At 35.5% G+C, this 24,879-nt stretch overlaps 1 protein-coding gene across 1 annotated transcript in view; it reads left to right on the forward strand.

The window, feature by feature from the left end:
- Nucleotides 1–24,879, forward strand: part of LOC136029082 (endoplasmic reticulum lectin 1-like) — a gene marked incomplete in the record, with an annotated part of 524,377 nt that overhangs the window by 279,191 nt on the left and 220,307 nt on the right.

Below are 24,879 nucleotides of genomic sequence, written 5' to 3' on the forward strand. Positions count from 1 at the left end.
AAATTTAAGACAGGGTAAAAGCATATTTTTCACGTGAAAATTAGCCTATTTTATTATTGTTAGAATTGTGTAATTTTAGGAGGGAGGAGAGTTTTTAGGTGTTTATCTAATATAAAAAATGATAATAAGTTAAATTTGGGTTCGCGCACTTAATTTTTCGGTGGCGGAGGGGGTAGAAAGAGAAGCTTACCAGTGCATATGCAGAGGTCCGATTCTTTTTCAAATTTCTTTGGGAATCCATTTTTACTATGATGTTACACGTTCAAGATCTAGTAGAAGACTGAGGGGGAGCCCTGTTCTAGTACCCATTTATATAGCCCCCGAAGACAATAGAAAATTATTTGGTTCCCGTTGGAAGAATGGTGGATGACGCATCTGTTTTTTTGGAAATTATAAGGATACCAACAAACCTTTGTTCAGGGTAAAATCAATAGTCTTTCTAACTGCTCTGGTCATAGAAAATAGCGGTGAAAATCCTTTCTTTGCTAACACAAAATGGTGGAAAAGCATGAAAATACTGGGATAATGTAAGGAGCATGTCCTTACTTGAGGGAGGACACTTGCAGGTTTTTAAAGGAAATAAGGACTTGGTGGGTGCCTTGGTGGTTTTTTTAAAGAATAAGCAAAGAAATTATGAAGTAAACAAAACCTGAGCTTAATAGGTTTTAAACATAACATCCAAGGAAATCCTAATTTGACATGATTTTTTAAAAAAAACTATTATGTAATGTTTGCACCCTGAAGAAAATACGTTTTATTAGGTAAAATCAAACCCTATGACGTAACATCCAAAGTAAAAATGGTTTTGCGGAGGCTAGTGAAGGTTTTCCCCCTATACCCTTAGGTTTTTTAAGAACTTAAAACCTGCTTTGTTTTGGAAACATTTCCCAATGATGTAACAGACATCTGAAAACATTCCCTATGACGTAGGTGCACTAAACATGTACGCTAGAGTATCGTGTCAGACCCCGAGTATGCATAATAACGTCTTGAGTCTAATTGTACATCCCCTATGGGCTGGGTGGGATCTAATAGGCTTCAGTTTTAACGACAACTCCTTCAGGGAAAGACTTAAACCCTTGTTCCGTAGTAGGAACTATTTCCTAAAAGGTACACGTGTCTTTTAAGTAATAGGGGGTATACTTTGGTTGTTATGTAATAGAGTTTGGTTATTAAATCATACGGTTGGATTTTTACGTAATAGGACGAGTTAGAGTCGACCATTCAAGCCGAGGAGTTTTATCAAGACATTTTTCTTCAAAACTTTTCAATATCTTTTTGAAACTGGGTTTTTCAAGGCGTTTTTCAAGATTATTCAAGACATTTAAGACATTTTTCTTGAAGACATTTTTCAGGATTCCTTTGCTTGTTATGTAGTAGAGGAATGTTTACTTGTGCTAAGAATGAAGTATTCAGACGTGACTTGCTCTTTCAGGGCCTGTGGGAAATCCTCGGTTGTAACAGGGGAGGACACACACGTGAGGCGTTAAGTAATAACGATGTAAACGTGGGATGTTACATAATACTTTATGAGATTTATTTTTCTTTCAAGGTGTTTTTTTAGGGAACGTTTGTAACCTAAAGATTTTTTGTCCACCTTTGGATTCAAATGTAAGACCCGAGATTTCTCCAATGACCAGACAAGTGCCTTAAAGATTTGGACTACAAAAGACTTTCTATTAATTCGACTAATACATTCTACATGATAACCTATTGCATGCAAGGAGAACCTCTTGTTCACCATTTAACTATAATAATTATACTTTATAGAGCTTATTAGATAATATTGAGGGCATGTACATAACGTATTTTTTAGTAGTAAAGTCTTTTACTCTATTGGAGCTTGAATATGCGATCAGAGATTAGATAAAAGTGAGAGTATTATTTTGGCTATAATATGGTACACCTTCATAAAAGATCTAAAGTATTTTTTCCTCTTCATTACACAGAAATTCATAATTATAATAAGGGCAATCTTGAGTGACAAACTTGGGTGACAAGGCAAACTTGAACTTGAAAACCACGATTTGAAGCATTGATTGCTTGAAAACCACGATTTGAAGCATTGATTGCATACTTTCTTTGTTGTTCAAGCGTCTTTACTTAACGCTCATTAAAAAGCGAAGCTATTTGTTGTATAGATAATTCTCTTATCTTTTAAAAGAGCTTTATGGGGTTTGAGAGACTCTGTTATCTGATTCCATCTGGCCTTTTCTTTACTTGGAGCTCATTAAAAACCGAGGATTTGTCCTAAATACATAATTTTTGTATCCCTTAAAGGAGCTTTAAAGGGTTTGAGAGACTCTGTTGTCCTATTCCGTGTGGTTTTCTTTACTCAACGCTAATTAAAAAGCGAGTATTTTTTTCAACAAATAATTCTTTTATCTTTTAAAAGAGCTTTATGGGTTTTGAGAGACTCTGTTCTCTTATTCTGTGTGGTTTTTTCTTTACTGGGCACTCCTAAAAAACCGAAGATTTTGTTAAATAAATAATTCATTCATCTTTCATAAAGAGCTTTACCAGGCTGTTTTAGTAAGCCCAAAAACGACCAGCGCTAACTCATTCTTGATTGAGTTAACTAACGCTAACTTGATTGAGTGTCATATGTCAGCCTCCCCTTCCGTTAAATAATCAAGGTTTTAATGAAAATGCCTCATTTCTTTGATGCAAGACTATGCATATCTGTTTGACAAGCGCACATTTGAATAATATTCTTCTTTGCATTACAAATAATCTCGGTAGAGGTAAAATTAATCCACATTAAGCGATATTTCTGAGATTTTTTAATGAAAATGCTCCGTTTCTTTGAATAAGTATTAAATTTCAGTCCCCAGCTCCCAGCTTAACTTAAAGCTTTAGAACATGATGGCCCTTGCTAATTCACACCACCTTGGCAATATGTTGAGACAGGTTATTAGGCATTTTTATCCAAAGTCAAAGATAAATGAGATGTATTTTTTCCCCAGTCTGCACACACACACACACACAAAAACAAACAAACACACACACACACACACGCACACACGCACATACACACACACGCGCGCGCGCACGCACACAAACACACACACACAGACACACACACACACAGGCACACATACACGCACACACATACACACACAAACAAACAAACACACACATATACAGATACATACTCATACATAAATACACAGATACACACAAACACACAAAGACAGACACAGAGACAAGCAAACACATGCTTAGTCACATTGGCACAAAGGGAAAGAGAAAAACATAACAGAAACACAGTCTGACACACATACACATGCAAACTTATACACAAACACACATTCACACACATACGCTCTCACGAACACATCCAAACAGATGGTCAATCATATAGGCACGATGGGGAAAAGACAAAAACATATACACATAAAGACAAATTCATATACACAAACACACAGAGTCAGACACATAAAAACATAAAGACAGACAAAAAGACGTGCAAACAGACGCTCAGTCACACAAGCATGGTGGGAGAGAGAAAAAAATAAATGTACAAATTTCACAAAGAGAAAAATCAACATGCAACAACTTTCACGAACAAAATCAGCTCACAACAAGTTTAAATAAAAAAATGGTCATTTTATAGTTTATGAATTTTTTTTTTAAGGGGAAAATGTCGAAAAACCCTTAGGTGTAATACAATGCGCTGGAATTCTGTCATTGAGTGTGGTAGATTGTGCCATGCTGGCCTAAAATGCTAGGAGTCACAGAAGAAATGCTAATGGGGATTTTCCATTAAGTTTAAAGTTTACTTCTTGGGTAAACGAAAATTTTTGCAGGAAAATGCTCAAAAAATGTTATATGTGTGATAATGCCTGCTAGTGTGTCGTTTGTTTGCCATTGAGGGTCACAGGCTTGGAATTGTCATAGAACGTCACAATATAGTAATGGAATGACAAATTTTCGATGTTTAAATAAAAAACAATGGTCACTTATTAGTTTAAAATTTATTTTGAGGGGAAAAAACCCCTAGTTTAGATAATATGCACGAGAAGGGGGTCGTCGAGGTCTAATAAATTGTGCCACACTGGCCTCAATTGCTTGGAATCATCAGAAAAACCCTAATAGGGATTTTCATTAAACGGTCGATGCTTGTTTAAACGAATATTTTGGCATTAAAATGGCCTATAGATGCCGTACGTGTAATAGTACTTACTAGAGGGAGTAGTTTTTCAACTATTGAGTGTCCCTGGCAAGAAATTAAGAGAAAATAATACCAATAAAAAATGAAGAAAATATGGAATTAAGTCACATGCATTGTGCCCCGATTTTCCTGTATTATGCGAAAACTTTGATCATTCTCCAAGAAAACGTCTCTAAACATTCTCTAAGAAAAAGTATCATTCTATGTTTTGAGTAAGTTCATAACATTCTCTAAGAAAATCTCTCATTAAGTTTTCTAAGAAGGACCTACCAAAATGCTAAGATCATATCGCTGAAAAGTAAAGAAGCATTTCTTAAGCAGGTTCAAATATAACCAAACTCTAGTAATCGATTTTTCCTCTGCTTTTCAATTATTGCAGTCATAGGGAACATGTAATCAATAGCTTAATCATTCTAGTAAGCGGGTCATGGGAATTATCCACCTGTGGAATTTGTTATTTCGTAGAATCCGTTTCCTAAGCCATAATATAAGAAATAGATTACTGGTCCACCTGTCTATGTTGCAGTTCCATTGGATAGAAATGACCCTTTCGAACACTAATGGGAACAAAAATCATTAGAATATGCAGGTTCTCTAAGAAAAAAATTCCAGGAGGGAAAAAGAAATCCCGAAGAAAGAAAAATCTCCCAAAATATTATGTAACACCAGTGTGTGTACTGTCATTACGTAACACCCACTTTTGCACCGGTCATTACGTAGCACCCACGTGTAAGATTGTGTCACATCCCCCGTTTGTACCGTCATTACGTAACAACCCTCGTCTGCCCCGTTCTCAGTTACAAGTGAGGGTTTCCTACGGGCACCAAGTCTAGTCTGTCACGCAAGAGTGTGTCACTCCCAATAAATATATCAAATCATGCAATATTACTTCATCTTCAAAGTTGGCAAAAAATCTCATATTACGTAATACGCACCTTCATCTCTTAAGAAAGCATCCCCTTTTACCAAACATGCACTTCCATCTCTTAGAAAACATTCCCTATGACGTAAAATGCACCAGCGTCTTGAAAGAGGTTAATAAATCTTGCATGTTGAGGGGGTCACCATTCATCTTAAATCATTAAAGGAAGAAAGATGTAGCGGCTATGGGACCATTTAAAATTGCCATTTGAGAACACATTTGAGAAACCATTTGAGAACAGAGTCTCTCAAGCCCCGTAAGCCTCTTTTAAAAGGTACAAGGTACATTTAAAGGTACATTTATTTAACAAAAATCCTCGCTTTTTAAAGAGTAATATATAAAAAAACGCACGGACTAGGACAACAGAGTCCCTCACACCTTGTAAAGCTCTTTTAAAGGATACAAGAATTATTTATTTAAAGAAACTTCTCTCTTGTTAATGAGAACAAAGCACATGACATCAAAGAAAAAAAAGGTAAAGAAAAAAGCACATGAAATCGGTGAACAGAGTCTCTCAAACCCTGTAAAGCTCTTTTAAAAGACACAAGAATTATTTATTAAGAAAATCTTCTGTTTTTAATGAGCATTAAGTAAAGACTTTGATGTTTGAACAACGAAGAAATTATACAATCAATGTTTCAAACTGTGGATTCACTCGTTCAAGATTACCCCTAATATAAGTGTAAAGTTCTTTGTAGTAAAGAGGATAAGACTTTTGATCATGTATGAAGGTGTATACCATATTCCTGCCATAATAATACTCTTGGTTTTATTTCACCTCTGATAGCATATTCAAGTTCCAGTAGAGTAAAAGACTCTACTATCAAAGAAATTCGTTATTTATAAGCCGCCAATATTATCTGATAACATCCTCTAAAGCATTAATTAACATGTAGGTGCATACTATATGTAAGCAATTTCTACTAATCGATGTTCCCCTTTGTTTGTGAATTATTACAGCCATATGGGAACACGTAATTCGCTTAATCATTCTAGTATGCGTGAACTAGAATGATCAACTAGGTTATCATACTATGATAACCTATAGTATGCGTTCTCCTTGCATACAATAGGTTATCATGTTGACTGCATTAGCCGAATCAAAATATTAGAATGAATTTTGTATTCTAAATGGTTAAGGCACTTGTCTAGTCATTCGGAAATTCTCTGGTCTTATAGTCGAATCCTAAAGCGGACAAAAAATCTGTATATTATAAATGTTCCTTGAAAAAAAAAACACCTTGGGAAAATAAAATCTCTTAAAAAACTATGTAACACCCCGCATGTGCATTGTCAGCACATAACGTCTAATGCGTGCCTCCTCAGTTATAGGCAGGGATTTCCGACGGGCTCTGAAGAAACAAGTCACGTGTGAATGCGTCACCCTTAACATAAGTAAACATTCCCCTATTACAGAACAACCCAAGATATCCTGAAAAAATGTCCCGAAAGAAAATGTCTGAAAAATGTCTTGAAACGTTTTGAAAAATGTTTTGAAAAACTTCTTGAAGATAGATGTCTTAAAAATTTGCTGAAACTTTTGAAAAACGTCTAGAAGAAAAAATGTCTTAATAAAACTCCCCTGCTTGACTAGTGGACTCTAACACGTCCTATTACTTATCAACCAAACCCTATGATATGCTATCCAAACCCTATTACATAACAATCAAAGTAACCCCCCCCCCTATTACGTAACAGATACCTGCGCCTATAAGAACTCATTCCTTTTTACGTATTTTGCACTTGCGTCTTGCCCTGGGGGGTCGTCATTAAACTTTTTTGTCATTAAGGGAAGAAAAGGTTAGTGCCTACGGGCTACATAAAATTTATTGAGGCATCACTACTATTACAGTCATTTTGAAAACGTGCCCCCCTCCCCCCTAATATGGCTATTTTGATTAACGCACTGTTAAATTTGAAAGTGCATGCGTATGTATGGCGGTTAACTGTACCATCCACCTCAAATTTTAGCCAACAGTAGCGTGATTTTTTTTTTTCATTAACATTTTTTTTTACTTGTATCTTTAATTTCCTTAGAGCTTTCAATATGATATGCAGTTTCAGTTGAATATAAACATGGCTATTCATAGATATGGTGATTTTGACTATAAGCAAGAGCATAGCTCCAACATTTTCATTGTGAGGGTAGGGCGCTCCACATGATGGACCGCCCTTACCCTCCCTCAGAATTATTTCGTGGCGGGAATACCACCACTTGCACCCTCCCCTAAAAAACGCCACAGGGTATAAATTAAGCATATTTGTGTTATCAAGCTTAGAACATATAGGCCCATCCACACGAAAAGTAAATAAAATACCTTCCTTTTCAGTTTGTTTATATTTTGCATAAGTTTAAGATACAATAAAAGCATGAAATTTCCTACATAGACCAACTTTGACAATTGTCTTGGGTATTCATTTGTTATTAAGCTTCTAATAAGGAAACTTTCGCATGTGGAAGCTGAAGATGAAACATTTACAATGAATTGCTGTACTGAATAGCCTGAATTGCTTCATGGTGTCATTTTGTCAAATATTTACAAATAGTTACCTAGTAAGGTAAACAATCACTTCCCAAACAAACCTACATATGCAGCCGTGTCCTGAGCCTTTTTTCATTGCAAGGGGGGGGGGGGGGAACTTCGCATATTTTACCAAATTGCTATCCAATTTCTGCTGAATTTTTTGCAGAAATCAGAAAATTCGCAAAGTTTCTGTCGAATTTTTTTTCAGCAAAAATTTTGCGGGATGCTAAAAAAGTTGGAGGGCTTTGCGCACCTTCCCAGCCTCCTGACGCCTATAAAAATAGGGTAGTCAACCCTTTTCTGAAGACGTTTCAGTTTAATATTTCGAAATAATGAAAACAAAGTGTCAAGAATCTTGGTTTCTGCTAATTTATAAAATATTTAGCCCTAGGCTATAAGCTCTATCATCAATATGTGAATAATGCCAAATAAAGTCAGTTAAAAAACAACCATTTTTAGATACTCTAGGATGGGCTATGTTAAGCTCACTAAGACCTTAGATGGAGCCTAATAAACTAAGTATATCGAAGAAGAAACGAAAGGTGCTTTGTACGTTACAACTATAATAAATGAAATTTTTTACTGACATCTGTTCCCCGTTGCCCAATTTAAGAAATTAGTTCAAAGTTTGCGAAAAATCACAGATTTGTGATACTAGTTAGGAATTTATTAAAAAATGGATGAAACAATACATTCTTAGCAAATAGTAATTATACTATATTATTAAAAGGAAAAATGTCGGATTTTCCTAGTCATGACAGGATTTTTTCCAATTTTTTTTTTGGCGACGTTAATGGATTTTCCTACTTTCTGGTATGGAAGTAGTGGGCAGGACATAATTCCTTAAAATCCGTAGAACAGTACAAAATGACCATGATGTGAAATGCATACTTTTTATTTGTCATTGTAAACTGTAAACAAAACGTAATTTAATACGTATGCTATTCCTAATTTCCAATCCTTTATCCTCTATATAGAAGCTTTCTGAAAAAAATTCTTAGACTTTTTGGATATCCAATAGATGAGCTATTTTATTTTGAAACGGAAGTAACAAATTGAAAATCAATAAGTAGGAAGATGTTTAACTCAGCGTAAAAGCTAAATTTTTATCTGACTCTATAGATAGCACTGTAAGCAGCAAAGCTTTTAAATTTGAAACACGGTGGTACACTTTGGAACTGAAAGTATTTTCAATAATCCTGAATTTCTGGAGGATCTTTTTAAGCTGAAAGATGCTTATCCAAACTTTGAGCTAAATTTGGGTGCTGCTATCCCAGAATCATTTAAACCCTAAAATTTGTGATAATCAAGTTACCCTATTAGACCCTTTTTCGTTCTGTTAGGACTTAATTTTCTAAAATCATTCAAACCCTGAAATGTATACGGTCAAAATTATTTTTGTAGACTATTATTTGAGCTGGTAAATTTATCCCGCAGGAGATACATGAAACAGATTAAGAACATACAGTAAATATCCATATTAAAAACAGTTAAGATAGCTTAGAAACAAATGTAGGCCTACCTGTAAGTTTTACAGGTTTCATCCTATTTTTTGTTAGGCCTATGACATTCATTTCAATTTCAAGTTCTATTTTAACCTAACCTTACCCAAATATAGGCTATAGCCCATATTTTACATTTCCCATAGGTATGAGCCTAGATAAGTTGCTCCTGCTAAGGAAGCATGTTAAGAAAACAATTCTTGCTTTATAATAGCCTTCACAGAATAATCATATGTTAACACAATTTGCATGAAGGTTTTTTTTTTACTTCACCCCATCCCTTGATATGCAAATTTGCCTTAAGAATTACCTGGAAGAAAGGAAACATGTTAAGTAAAAAAACTTCTTGCTTCATAATATGCAGAATAGTCATAGTTAAAACATGTTGCATGTAGCCTTGACATACTTTACCCCCAAAGCCTCATGTATTTTGAATGTATTCAGCCATTGTGTCATGTTTCAAAGCCAGTTCTTTTTTTTCACAGTTGATTCAATTTACAGGTACACAGGCTGAAACAACTAAGACACACATAGGAAATATATAATTTGGGCTATGTATTTGCACATCAGGGGGTTGGGGGTAAAGTATAGCAGGCTACACATAAAATGTGTTAACTATGAATGTTCTGCATATTATGAAGTAAGAATTGTTTTCTTAAGGTGAGAAGTATATAATTTGGGCAATATGTTTATACATTAGGGGGTAGAGGGTAAAATAAAAATAAAACTTCATGCAAGATATGTTAACTATGATTATTCTGCATATTATAAAGTAAGAATTGTTTTCTAAACATGTTTCCTTATGTCTCATTTAAGGACCATGTGAAGTCAGTTTCTAAAATACCGTCACATAACCAAGGTATGATACTTTACCCTGTCCCTTAATGTGAAAATTTACCTTAAGAACTACCTATAGGGAAGGGAACATGTTAAGAAAAAAAAATTCTTGCTTTTTAATATGCAGAATAATCATAGTTAACATATTTTGAATGCATTCAGCCATTGTGTCATGTTTCAAAACCAGTTCTTGTTTTTTCAAAGCTGATTCAATTTACAGGTATACAGGCTGAAACAACTGGGACACAGATAGGAAATATATAATTTGAGCTATATATTTGCAAATTGGGGGGTTAGGGTAAAGTACAGCAGGCTACATGCAAAACGTATTAACTATGAATACTCTGCATATTATGAAGTAAGAATTGTTTTCTTAAGGTGGGAAGTACACAATTTGGACTATGTGTTTGTACATTAGGGGGCTGGGGGTAAAGTAAAAATAAAACTTCATGGAAAATATATGTTAACTATGTTTATTCTGCATATTATAAAGTAAGAACTGTTTTCTTAACATGTTTCCTTATGTCTCATTGAAGGACCATGTGAAGTTGATTTCTAAAATACTGTCATGTCATCTAGGTATAATACATAAATTAAAACATATTTTCCCCCAAAAATTTTATGGTTGTTGCATTCTTTTCTTATTCACCCTTATATTTTATATTGTTCATCAATATGGCTTGGTACTTTCCCCTTGTTACTTTGTCTAATCTGTGTAATCCAGAATAATGCTATCAAAGTTTTTTGTGATGTGGGGAATCAATAGTCCATGAGGTCAGTCTATAGTGAAATAAATATAATGTCTGCAGCCAGATTGCATGATTTTTGTATAAGTATCATAATGAGGGCCCTCCAGATTTTTTTGCCAGTATATTTTGTGAGAGGTCAGATGTTCACCAAAGCAATACTCAGATGCAAGGAAATATTGAGGCTCCTTGAATTGCTTCTAGTAGATCTTCTTTTTCTCTTGTTTATAGTGATGCCAAGGTTTGGAACAAACTTATGAATGATATTAAGGATAATTAATATTGATATTAAGGGTAATTTTAAACAGTTTAAATCTAACTTACATGTGGAGTTACTTGGTAGGTATGCTTTCAAAACAGATTAACTATATTTTCATTGGGTTATTTTTATTTGTTGGTTTGGGGTTTTATATTTTAGTGTTTCATTGTTTATTTTTATATTGGCTTCAGTAAATGGTCTCATGCTCCATACTATTTTTTTTTTTCTAGCACATCCTTGCCAGCTCTGCTTTTGTTGTGCTATTATATAAAAAATTATTATTTTCAATAAAATTGTTCTACTACTACTACTACTACTATGTAGAGTTACCTATCTAGACTTTGCATATATTTATTGATAATCATTTTTGTTACCATTGATTCAATGTATGGGTAAACCAGTTTTAGCAAGATTGATGCTAATAACACAGATATAGAAGCTGTATCAAAAATAAGACAAAAAGGTATCATCTTTGAGGGTATGTAAAGGACTTAAAACTGATTTTATGATGGAAACAAATGAAAGATTTGGATTCAAGATGAAATTATGATTCTAGCGGTATGTTTATTACTTAGCCTTTGGAATTGTTTGTTATTATAAATATTTACCAATTATATCATTAGCTAACTCACTCAATTAGAGGTAATATCAAGTTTGTACATTAATCTTAGTTTTTGCGCGTTTTGGGTTTGAATTGGCTATTAGGACACTACTTTGCTTAAGTTCTGATGCAAAACAAAACCAGCTGCTAACCTCGTTCCCTACCTTAGCCATGGCAATTTTATTATGTTATGTAGTAGTGAATTTTATGTAGCACTGATCACTTCAATGTATAAATCTGATATACCATGCAAGGATAGGACCTTTGCTAAAGCTCTTCTATCAAGCTGAATCAAATGTTTGGTCATAATATATAAAATTACACTCTAAAGGGTTCTGATGAACCAGGAACTTCCCAACTATTAATTTAAAAGCAAAAATTTGATCAACTCCTCCTGCATCCTACCTAAAACCACACTCTTTTTCTCTTAAAAGCTTATCTATTGTACCTCTGAGTACAAAAACTATCATCATACTAAGTAATTTGCTTCTTCCAAAACCAGGCTAATGCCTCTTTAATTACAATACTCGCTCTTATCACCCTCCTCATAGAGGGATTTTACTAAAGTTTTCCTAAAACTGCCTGGTACTTCTTCTTTTACAAAAATCCTATTCATTATCTTCTGTAGCTTATCTCGAACTTCACAATCAACATATAAAATACAAAACTTAACAACCACCATATTTAAAAACATCATTTACCACACAATCAGCACTTAGAGTTTTATTATTATCTACTTTTTTTAGTACTGTCTTTAGTTTTTCCTTGCAAAATAAATCTTCCTTCACTACCAAGGTGTCACGAACCTTTTCACTTTTTCTATACCATTTCCTGTATCTTTATCACAATTTAGCACATTCTCGAGATATTCTGCCCATTTCTCTTCAACTCTTTCTTTGTTGCGGCTGTGTTTTTATTTTTAACCAGGACATGTCCAGATTGACTATTCCCTTGCAAATGTTAACACTTCCATACAATATTTTACTATAATGCCATCTGGCTGCATCTTCCAGATCCTTAATAATTTTATCCTTGGCCTCCATTTCATACCTCCTTAATTGATATTCCAATGGTTTTCCTAGTTTCTGTACATTCCTCTTATTTTCATATGATCTATCACTCTAATTTTTGCACAAGCCCCTCCTCTTCTCTTCTAAACAAAGCGTTTTCGATAATATTCTTAGCTGTGTTTCTACCTTTCCTACCTAAGACACCATCTGCTACTTCATAAACTAAAGTTGCAATTTACTGCAACTATTTATTAGTTGCATTTGTTAGTTAATTATTAGATAATCATGCTAGGTTTTGGAAGAGGACAAAAGATTGGGAAATACCCTACAGATATGTAGAGTACCTCCATAGGAGGCACGGATCAAGGGGAGCCTTGGTGAAGGAGGTGAAGGTGAAGGAGGAAAAAGGCCCCTCAAATGTACACTCAACAGGGCCCACTGGCGTGTCCACACGCATCATGAGTTACAAACCTTCTCCCAGTAATGGGTTAAATTGCATGGTGATGCAGAACACCATTTTGGGATGAACGGCTATAGGAGGACAACTACAGCAGGGTGTAAGATCCAGATCTATGAACAACGGCCTTTGGAAAGGGCTGCCTCGACCCTTTCGGGATACCTGCAAGACTTGGAAACTTATGGTTAACTTTTCCCACTTGAGGAGTGGAGCCCCTTGAGGAAATTATAGCCTATTAAACAACACAGCACTTGCACGGAATTCTGATTATTAGATATTTTTCTGGGCTTAGTTTGTTTTGATGGGCGTTTTTGTGCTGAAATACCTTTTCCTAGCTAATTTATCTACTGTGGGTTGCCTCCTCGTAGTAGCGTAATATTTGTAGGCATGATGAATATATAATGAGTTGGAGGTAATAGGCTTGGGACTATCTGTGCAGGATTTTGACTCTTGTTGATAGAAGAGCATCACCAAGTGCTGAAAATAATGTCGTGATCAAGATGGGCCCAGGATTACACAAAGCCTCCAACTTACTAGAGGTCCCTGGGACTTCTTGCTGTCCGGTTCTAAGCCAGCTTAAGCCCTTTGGTGTAGACTTGAGAAGATATGTTCGTCCCCGTTCTGCACAGGTACCCGGGATCATTGCTTTTCCTGTGGCCAAAATATTTTTACTTACAGTTACAGGAGCAAAAAGACAGGGTACCAGGTAGAAATGTGGTGTTTTTACTAGGAGATTTTAACGTCCAGGTTGGTATAAATAGGGATGGTATCCTAGCCTAGGTAAATTTGGTGTAGGAAAAGAAAGCAGTAATGGCTACAGAGTTTAGCAATTTTGTAGGTATAACAACCTAGTTATAACCAATACCGTGTTTGGTCATAAAATGGCACATAAGTTGACATTGTATTTGCGTGATGGTAAGACAGCAAACCTTATTGACTATGTTATTGTAAAGCAAAGACTAGTAGGATCAATACAAGATACTAGGGTATATAGGAGTGATGTTATTGATGTTAAAAGTTAAGATCACCATCTAGTAGTGTCTAAGGTTAATTTAAAGCTGAAATTTCGTAAGGGTAACAACTTCCTGGAAAGTTATGATGTTGATAGACCCCAGGATAAAAATTTAAGAGAAAACTTCCAGGAACAGTTGAATGCTAAACTTGAGAGTTTAAAATTTGACAATGTGGAAGATGGATGAAATAATTTTAGAAAAACAATTTGTGAAGTTGCTGATGGTGTCTTAGGGAAGAGTGTTAAGACTACAACTAGGAATATTAGTGAAAAACTTTATGCTTAATAGAGAGTAGAAGGGGTTTGTACAATAATTATCTGATTGATAGATCATATGAAAACAAAAGAAATGTAAAGAAAGTGAAGAAAGCATTAAAATATGAACTAAGGAGATGTGAAGTGGAGACGATGGATAAAATTGCCGAGGATCTGGAAGATGCAGCTAGACTGCATAATAGTAAAATATTATACTGGCATGTTAATCAATTGAGAGGGAGTAGTCAATCCGAATGAGTCCCAGTTAAAGATAGGAATGGGGCCACAATTAGTTATAAGGAAAGAGTTAAAGAGAGATGGGTGGAACATTTTGTGAATGTGCTAAACCGAGATACAGTTGCAGGAAAAGATATAGATGAAAATGAAAAAAAGTTTGTGATACCTTAGATGTGAAGGAAGATTTGTTCTGTGAGGAAGAGTTAGCTATAGTATTAAAAGTATTAAAAAATAATAAGGCCCCAGGTGCTGATGGTGTGATAAATGAGTTTCTTAAATATGGTGGCTCTGAGGTTAGAAATAAGCTATTGAATTATGAATATGATTTTTTAAAAAGGGGAAGTACCTAATGATTTTAGGAAAACTTAATTAAGCCACTGTATAGTAAAGGTGACAAGAGTGAGTGTCGTAATTATCGAGTTATTAATCTGGTCTCTATAGGTAGCAAATTACTTAGTAATATTATACTTTTTAGACTGAGAGTTGCTGTAGACCAAGTTTTAAGAGAAGAACAGTGCGGTTTTAGAAAAGGAAGAGGATGTGCCGACCAAGTTTTTGCTCTTAGGTTAACAATTGAGAAGTCCCTCCGTTGTCAAACACCTTTGGTCCTCAGTTTTATCGATTATGAGCAAGCATTCGATTCTGTTGATAAAAGAGCTTTAGCAAAGGTCTTATTCTTATATGGTATACCAGACAAATACATTAAAGTGATTTGTGCTATGTATGAAAATAATACTGCTGTAGTTAAGGTAGGAAATGAGGTTAGCAACTGGTTTTGTATTAAATCTGGAGTTCAGCTGGGTTGTGTTCTATCTCCCTTTATGTGGATCATTTTGATGGACATCGTCTTAAGGAGCACAGGAAAGACAATTGGAGGCCACGGAATCAAATGGAGAGGAAAAACTCATCTGGACTTAGATTATGCTGATGATTTAAGCATACTAGATGAAAGTGAGAGCAAAATGAATGAATTTTAGAGGTTTTGCGAGTTCAGGGTACTAGAAGAGGTTTGAAAATTAACGTTAAGAAGACTAAGTCACTAAGGCTAGGAGTAAGTGAAGATGAAGAGGTGACGTTGGGAACGAAAAGACTGATAAGGTGGGCAGCTTCACTTACCTTGGTAGTATTATTAGTAAAGACGGTGGGAGCAGTGAAGATGTTGAAAGTAGAATAGCTAAGGCTCAGGGTGTTTTTTCATAGTTAAAAAGGTTTAGAAGAATAAGAAGATAAGTCTGCGGACCAAGATTAGAATATTGGCAGCAACAGTAATGACAGTGGTCTAATATGGCTCTGAAGCATGGGCGCTCCGTAAAACGGACGAAACTAGCTGACGAAACGGACGAAAGTCCGTAAAACGGACTTTTCTAGAGAAATTGCCTATGGATTGTTCTGGGTACCCGGCTGACTGACCGTATTTCAAACAGTAGGTTATATGAAAAATGCGGTTCAATCCCGCTTTCTAGGGCTATAATGAAAGAAAGATTGAGATGGCTATGCCACGTTCTGCAGATGAAGGATGACAGATTGCCGAAGACTGTCCTTTTTGACCAACCAACTGGGGCTACACGGAAAGCAGGTCGCCCTCGTCCGAGGTTGGAGGATGTCATAAATAAAGATTCACTATCAATGGGAACTTCCTTGGAAGGTGTAAAGACGGAGGCCTTGAATAAATTAGGTTGGAGGAGGAGCGTGCGGAGCTGTGTTTGCCTCAGGCGGCTTTGTGCTGCAGTGAGTTATTACTAATAGTAGTGGTAGCAGTAGTATATCCCTTAATTATTCCATCCATTTCCAACGTTGTCAGATTTTTAGACTCTGGTGTAATATTCAACTGTTCCCAGTAGGTTTCTCCCAAATGATCATCCTGGCGTCTAACCACCTCATGACTTCTCGGAAGATAGTTACCGTTTCTAAATTTCAGCTTTAGATTAACCTAGACATTACTAGATGGTGATCTATACTTTCAACATAAATAGCAACGCTCATGTATACCTTAGTGTCTTGTATCAGTCCTGTCAGTCTTCATTTTATAATAACACAATTAGTGAGTATCCTGGGAATTTATGGTCTATTTTATGGTCAAATGCTGTGTTGATTTTAACTAGATCGTTAACATTCAGAACTGCATAACCTGTAGTTTTTACTATTTCCCTTTCCTACACCAGATTTGCCTAGGCTAGAATACCCTCTATTCCTATTTATACCAAGGTGGGCTTTAAAGTCTTCTAGTAAATATTGTAATTATCTGAGTGAATACTGTATCTATCAGTCGGTTCTATTAGGGCATGTACTACTATGACTGATACGTTGCGCTTTTCAGTTGTAAAATGAGCAACTAACATTCTATTATTATACCTCCCTAACCTAAGCAAAACTTAGCAGCTTCCTTATTCATCATGAGCCCTACTCCCTGTCTATGCACCCCATCCTGCCTGAGTAAATAAATCCTGTATCATATATTTTCGTGTTTCCTATCCCCTTGGGATATGAGGTCTGAAACTCCTAACACGTCCAGTTCAAAACGTCCGAATTCATCAATCAAAATGTCAATGTAACACGCCAATACATTTTTCTAACGTTTTGAAATACAAAGTTGTAAATTTAATATTATCTAGATCACTGAAATCATTAAGGACTCGGGAAAAGTAAGGGGTCCCAAGCTAGAGAAGGACAGGGACTAATAGATTCTCCTCAAGTCTACTCTAAGTGCTTAAGCCAACTTAAAATTGGACAGCAAGAAGTCCCTGGGACTCCCAGGATCAATGGAGGTTTCTTACAATCCTCGGCCCATTTTAGTCACAATATGGTTTTTATACTTAGCTATGTTCTTCTATCAACAAGAGTCAAAATCCTATACAACCAATCTCAAGCCTATTATCTCCAACTCATTATATTTTCAAGCCTGCAAACATTATACTACTTTGGGGTGGTAGTCCATAATGAATAAGCGAGGAGGAGGTTTTTCAGTCTAAAAAAACATCCCCAAACAAGAACCCAAACCATCTCACAACGCCAGAAAAGCTCTAAACTTTTATACCGTGCCTATACTTGTCAGGGTATTCGCCTAACGTAAATCAGAGTCCAAGTGTAGCTCATAAGCTAGGTTTCATAAGCTATGTAAAGAAAAACTAATTGTACATTATACTGATCTGAGGGTCTAAAAAACTTCCACCTAATCAAATTCTTTTGCTAAGGGCCAGATAAGGCAGTGTGAAAAGCTTCGATTAACCATTTGAAGGTATCTTTACACAGGGATGCCCAATGTACATAGTATACAGGAAGTTTGCCTTTTCTTAGCTAATTTGCTAGCTGGAAAGTGATCATACCGCTCAGTGCACCTTTTAACACTCTTGCCATATGTACTAACTACTACCCTTGCAAATTCCATTTGATTCCTTATGGTATGTGTTCCCGGTGAAACAAGCGATTTTGTGACAAACCTGCACCTGTAAATTGTACCAAAGATCCAGATATCATTGGATTCCTTAGTCTCAAATATATCCATTCACCGAGCTAGAATTTTGCTGTAGCTCAGACTAGAGAAGGATCCAAACTTGCTTTGAAAAATAGAAAATTATCCTTTTTTTCAACAAATTATCGAAGTATTTTCGGTCTAAAAATTCATATGCACCGAATTTAAAAAATGTAATTCAGCAGATGGATAGATATGAATCTCAGCTAATGAATGATACCAAAAATTGTTTCTCTGTGCTGTAACATTAAATTTTCCTAGAGCAAAAAAGCAACATGCTAAAAACTGCATATGGAACTAACTACTACCCTTGCAAATTCCATTTGATTCCTTATGGTATGTGTTCCCTGTGAAACAAGCGATTTTGTGACAAACCTGCACCTGTAAATTGTACCAAAGATCCAGATATCATTGGATTCCTTAGTCTCAAATATATCCATTCACCGAGCTAGAATTTTGCTGTAGCTCAGACTAGAGAAGGATCCAAACTTGCTTTGAAAAATAGAAAATTATCCTTTTTTTCAACAAATTATCGAAGTATTTTCGGTCTAAAAATTCATATGCACCGAATTTAAAAAATGTAATTCAGCAGATGGATAGATATGAATCTCAGCTAATGAATGATACCAAAAATTGTTTCTCTGTGCTGTAACATTAAATTTTCCTAGAGCAAAAAAGCAACATGCTAAAAACTGCATATGGAACGTAACCTTAAGGGCATCTGAGAAGCAGCTTCTCACTCTTAATATTTTTGCTAGTAAAACTAAGGCAACATATGATTAAATTCAATATTCATTGCTAAGTTGGTATTTCAGTCTGTTCTATGTGCATGGATTTAGCACACTCAAAACCTATAAACTTAATAACTTATACATCTCTACTATTTTTATCCTAGATAAAAGTTTCTGTAGTTTCTGTAGATAGATAAGACAAGCTAAAAACTGTATTCAATAATATTGACTGAAAAGGATTTTTTTCTCAAGTGCCGACAACCTACTCCTAAAATTATTACAACAAACCTTAGAATCCGGCACTTTATTTAAAATAAGGAAAATTCAAGATCTAGAGCATTTTATTCAAAAACAAAGTATTTAATCGCATTTTGGTGGAAAATGGGTATATGTAAAGTTTCACCTGATGTTGTCGTCATATGAACTCTGGTCTACCTACCTTTTTGTTTGGTTTATTCTTCATAATGTTCCGGACACATAATTCATGCATGTAATTGTTCCAATCTATAGAAATCAATCATGAAACAGAAAAAATTACCCAATGTCTTTTCAGGACTACTTCCTTTGGTAACAATATAGCCATTTTAGAATAAAATTTTTGTAGATGATACTGCGGTAAGTAATTCTTTAAAATCAAATTGCGCCATTATTTTGGGGCTATGAAAGTATTTTGAAAATTCATAGCTTTAGAATACAGCTGCTAAATAATGATTCTCTTCAAATAATTGAACCAATTAAATTACCTTGTGTAGCTCAAACAACAATTAAAACAAAACAAAAACTATGAAAAGATTCACACACAATTCAGATTATTGAGTTTTAATGTTCGTGTGATTATGCGTTTTCCATGGAGTATGTTGCCTTACAAATGATTTTTGCAACTTTAACATTTATCTAGTATCATTAAAATGAAAAGTTTTATAAACTGCAATTGAAGATATAAAACAGCAGAGCAAGGAATATGGTTACAACTTAAGAAAAGCACCCTCATACCAACGAAGTTGTTGTCAAAATTCCATAAAAGTTCCTTTACGATTAAAGTTAACAGTCTTTATAGGTCCAAACATAAGAAAGGTGGAGGAGTTTTCCTGGGAGATCATCCCAGAGAATTTTTTCTTGAGGGGCACAATTAGTGCATTTTGAGGCGGTAAAGTTTGAATTTCTCAAAATAAAAGTTGTTACCTGTCGACCTTTTAAAAGGGAAATAGATTTATTGATGATTTAATAATGTAAGCAAATTTAATATTCAATTAAATATTCAATTGGATATTCAATTGAAGTTGTTCATTTTTGTAGATGTCATCCAACAGTTCCAGCAGGCAAACTATTCAGAAGGGAAATGCAACTGATTTGGTCACCCTTGAAAATTTTCAAAATTTCATATTTCTTCTCAGTAAGTGTGTTTACCACTTTTTTTCTTCCAAATTTATATACTCTTTTGAAATTTTTTTCTTGATTTGTTTCCCTACTTGGTTATACTGGCTTGCTTTATTTCTCTAATTACCAACTTTCTTAGATGAATTTCTGCGCATAAAACGTCCACACGAAATCTGGGATGTCCTCAGTTTTTGGATATAATTAAAATTTAAACTGCTTACTTAGGGATAACTAGGAAAGAGAGAGGAATAGAGCTTATTTGTATTAATGAACAAATTATTATTTTCGATTTTAAAAAATATGTTTTACTTTGTTTTATCCACTTTAACATTTTCAGACTATATTGCTATTTTAAGGGTAGTTTAGGCTGCTAGGATCCATGAAATAAATAAATTTAAGTTTATCAGCATAGCCTAGTATATAAAGAAAATGGATTTCTAGAACCGATGTGAACCGACGTGACTCTCTGTTTGACCTCATTGTGTCATTAATGACCAGTCTGTTCATATTGTCATATTTGATTATTTGCTTTTGTTTTATTTTATTGATTGTTGAAATATTTAATACTGTCTTTGCACCCTTGTGCTCCATAATTTCAAAAACCTTAACCTGAATGTATTCATACTTATGCTGATTTGCACCTTATAAGTCTAACTGTTTTATGATCCCGCGTATCATTTTTTAACTTTGATTTTATGCTGGGGCGGATCAACATACTCTGGATCGAATTTCATGCTTCAGAGGCCCATTATCTCTACCCTTCTTTAAAAAAAAAAACAAAAACAAAGTAATTATTGACTGGCGGGAGGAATGATAAATTTGCATAAACAGTATTCAGCAGAGAGGCACCTAAAAGTGCAAGGAGGGGGGAGGGATAGTTGCTCTCCAATCTCTCTTCAACATCTCAACATACCTTGGACATTTCAACTGAATACCCTCAATAGTTCTTAAAATATTGCTGATATTCTCTTTATACAACCAGCATGCACATAGTGTGTTTTGATTGTGTTCTGCATCCCGTTCAAGATTTTTTTAAAGTTTTGATAGGGGCTAAAATTTCCTCGGGGGCTAGAGAGGGTTGTCAAACCCTGGAGGCATAATTATTTGACCGTTGGACTGTTTTGAACAAAATTTTAATCTCAAAATTTCGATCTAAAGCTGATCTAGGGCACTAGAACTTTTAGTTTCCAATCAAATGACACTCTCCAAAGCTTATACGACCACCCTTCCACATAAGCCTTACATGTTAACAATTAAGAACTTGAATTATTTACAGCCCTTAACTTGTGGTCTATGGGGTTTTTGTTATCCCAAGAGCTGTAGGTAAATGGCCTCTGGACTATTTTAAATAAATGGTCAAGTCAAAATTTTGGCTGGATACATTTCTGGAAAATGGGCCTGATGGTGGGGGGCTGTTGGCCCTCAAATCACGTTTCACTCTCAAAAAGGCACTAGAACTTTCGATTTCCTATTAAATGATCCCCCGCCTAGGTTTATACAACTGCCCTTCCATTAAAACATTATACTATAGCAATCAACAACTTACAAATTATAAGTTGCAAACCTTGCCTTGGGAGCTACAGGGAAGGTGGTTCAACCCTGCAAGTACTTGACTTTTGACTATTTTGAACGAAATGGCTCTTTGCTCAAAATTTATAATCGGATTTCTGTTCCGGTGAAAAGGGTTTGAGAGGGGAGGGGGCTGGTTGCCCTCCGATTACTTTTAACCCTTAAAAAGTGCGATAGAACTGGTGATTTTCAATTGAATGAGCTCCTCCGAGGTTTATACGACCTTCCATACGAAGGGTCTTTCGAAAAAATAAATAATAATACATTGAAGCCTTCATATGGCATATACACTGAGCAAACACATCGCACTCTTGACCAATAAGATTTTTCACTGCTATAGCTACTACATCTCTAGCGGAGTGGGCTATTCCGATAACTTTGTAGAATCCGAATTTTTTAATGATAAATAGTTCTAGGAGCAGTATAAACTAACCCTTTGGGGTATAATGCTTACAACACGAATGAAATTATTTTATAAAGTTTTCTTGGGTAAAATTTCTCCCAAGATTCTAGGAGCAGTGTTTACCTCTGTGGTTCAACAGCAGCCTTCTAAGATTATAAGAGGCTGCCAGACAGTGATTCAGATTCATCTACTAGTATTTTATCTCCCCCCTCCTGCTCATAGGCTGATATCATTGAAAAATGTGTGTTGATAGTTTTGCTTTTTCCTTCTCTTGGTTGGACTCTGTAGCCCTCTTAGAAGAAGTTTGAAATGTACGTTCCTTCATCCGAACAGGGAAACGGAAGTTCCGCCTCTATTTCACTAACCAAGCACAGGTTAATCTCCAAATCAATTCTCCTCTTGGCACAGGGCTTGGTTAGTTCAATTTCTTTCATAGAAAGAAACCGATTTCAAACCACCACCAGCCCTATCGGCTTCTCCACTGATCTACAGACTCTTAAAGGAGAAATTTTGCCTCGGATTAGTGTCTCCTAGGCCAAGAGCTAAGTATTCATGCACCTGACCATTTGCCATCCCCATGACCCATAACGTCATCCTCTAATCTCGCCAAAGTGGCATGGGGAACGAAGTCCAGATTGTCCTCTATAATATTGGTCTCAACACCCTCCATTACTAGGACAGCATTTCTATCTTTGAAGTTTTGCCAATCGTGTCTGCTAACCGTTATCAGTTCAGTTCAGTTCTTTTTACTATAACAACAAATGTTTACAAGAGCACTATTCCAATGGTTTCAGTAAGGCTCCATGGCCCGTAGTATGGATGCTAAATAACACTAAACTTAAAACAAAGGAACAAAAGAATCCACTTCATTAAGTTAATACAATAATACAAAAAACTCAAGCAACAAGAGAAGACAACAACTCGCAAATTATTGGAAAATGGTCTGAAATATCATTAATCAGAACAGTGGTTTCATGTGCAACCAGAGAAGAAACTGTATTATCTATTAAAGTAGCTGAATTATCACTGACTCTTGTCGGAATCATGGTCGTGGGTAAGAGGTAATGCGTCAACATTGCCGAAATAAAATCAGCCGGTACTGAGCCATTATTCTCTAGGAGATTTGTATTAAAATCACCCATAATTATTATTTCACAAGTTTGAGAATACATACACTCAAATACTTCATTAAACGCTTAAAGAAAAGACAAAGAAGAATCACTTGTTGGTCTATACAGTTCCCCCACAATTATTACCTCCCGGGATGAAGTATATACGTTAATGATCAAAGACTCAAAAATACCTTCGACATTTTTGACAGATCTTTACATACCTTGTAATTCAAAGTATCTAATATATAAATTGTAAGACCACCTTTGCTCGTAGTTATGCGTTGTCACTTTCCGCAAACATACCCTAGAATTTCATGAATTATGTCAGATATTTTTGTGACAAATGTTTTGCAGAGATTGATGATACCTGGATAAGAACGATCGACACATGACAGTTTCAGTTGGTCAACTGATTACGGTAAACCTTGTGTATTAAGGTGTAGAGTCCTGAGGCAGTCACGATATCAGGAAGATTTTTCATTAACCCCAAGTTTATACTCATTATTAAACACATTATCAACTATAAAATTACTAACGTTAGTGTTACCTCCCACTGATCCATATAAAATTTCAACTAAATTCAGAGGATTCTTTTCAAGTAAATTTAGATAATTGGATGGAATGCCCTCTACCCCAGCACCGGAGGGAGAATCGAGATCAAAAATGCTTATTACATCTGAGGAATCGATCCAGTATCAGTGCCGCCACCTGTAGCCTTAAACGGTGACGTAGAAATGAATTGAGCAAGAAAACACTAAAGAATAAAAGTTACGCCGGTAATTTGAACTTTGTTTTTTTTTTTACACTAGATATACTTATAAATGAAGAACAAGTACAATATGTAGGCCTACAGGAACTCGTTTTTTACTGAGACAGTTAGTCCAAATAAAATGTCAACAAAGATCTCTGCCAACTATGGATCATTTGAAAAAACACGACATTCGTCGTTTGTGGGAACTTCAGACCACCGATCAGTATCGTTGTTCTTACATTCGAGACGGAGTGAAACACCAGATTGCTGAAGTCGAATAAACTGATAAGTCCCAGAATCTTTAAGATTTTTCATCTTTTCCAGGATCTTCACGCGCAAACTGTTAAGTTCGAGTGGAAGGTCAGTACACACTCGAAGTCCAGAATCTTTCAGATTCTTCACTACCTTCATAATGGCATAAGTCTCGGTATCCGAACCGCATGAAAAATGTACTAGAGGGGATGACACTTTCTTTCCTCTTTGGGACACAATGGATAATTTTTCTTTCAGGTGATATATCCGTATGATATTCACTTTTTTATCTAAGCCTAATTTATCATTCAGCACTGTGCGTACTTTCGATAACAGTGATTCACCTTCTTTTTTTTCTTTTGGCTGTCCATACAGTAATAGATTGTGTCTGCGTTCCTGAACCTCAAGGTGCAATAGGCGCTGATTAATAAGCTCGGACTGTTTCTTCTGAAACTCAACAGCCTGGTTAAGTTCTTTGATTAAAGAATCCTTTTCAGTATTTCTTTTAGATTAGAAATTTCTTTCTGTAAAGTTACGGCATTGACGAAGTCACTCTTTTCTTTCTCACTCTGCTGAGGCATCCTTCAGGGTTGTGTTCTATGATAGATTAGCTCTGCCATTTTTTTACCTTTTGGTTGAGTTGAGATGGGTTGCCGGCTGGTGGCCTCTGCCACAGAG

The sequence above is a fragment of the Artemia franciscana genome, chromosome 7 (genome assembly GCF_032884065.1).
Source record: "Artemia franciscana chromosome 7, ASM3288406v1, whole genome shotgun sequence".
In the NCBI taxonomy this organism is placed as follows: domain Eukaryota; kingdom Metazoa; phylum Arthropoda; class Branchiopoda; order Anostraca; family Artemiidae; genus Artemia; species Artemia franciscana.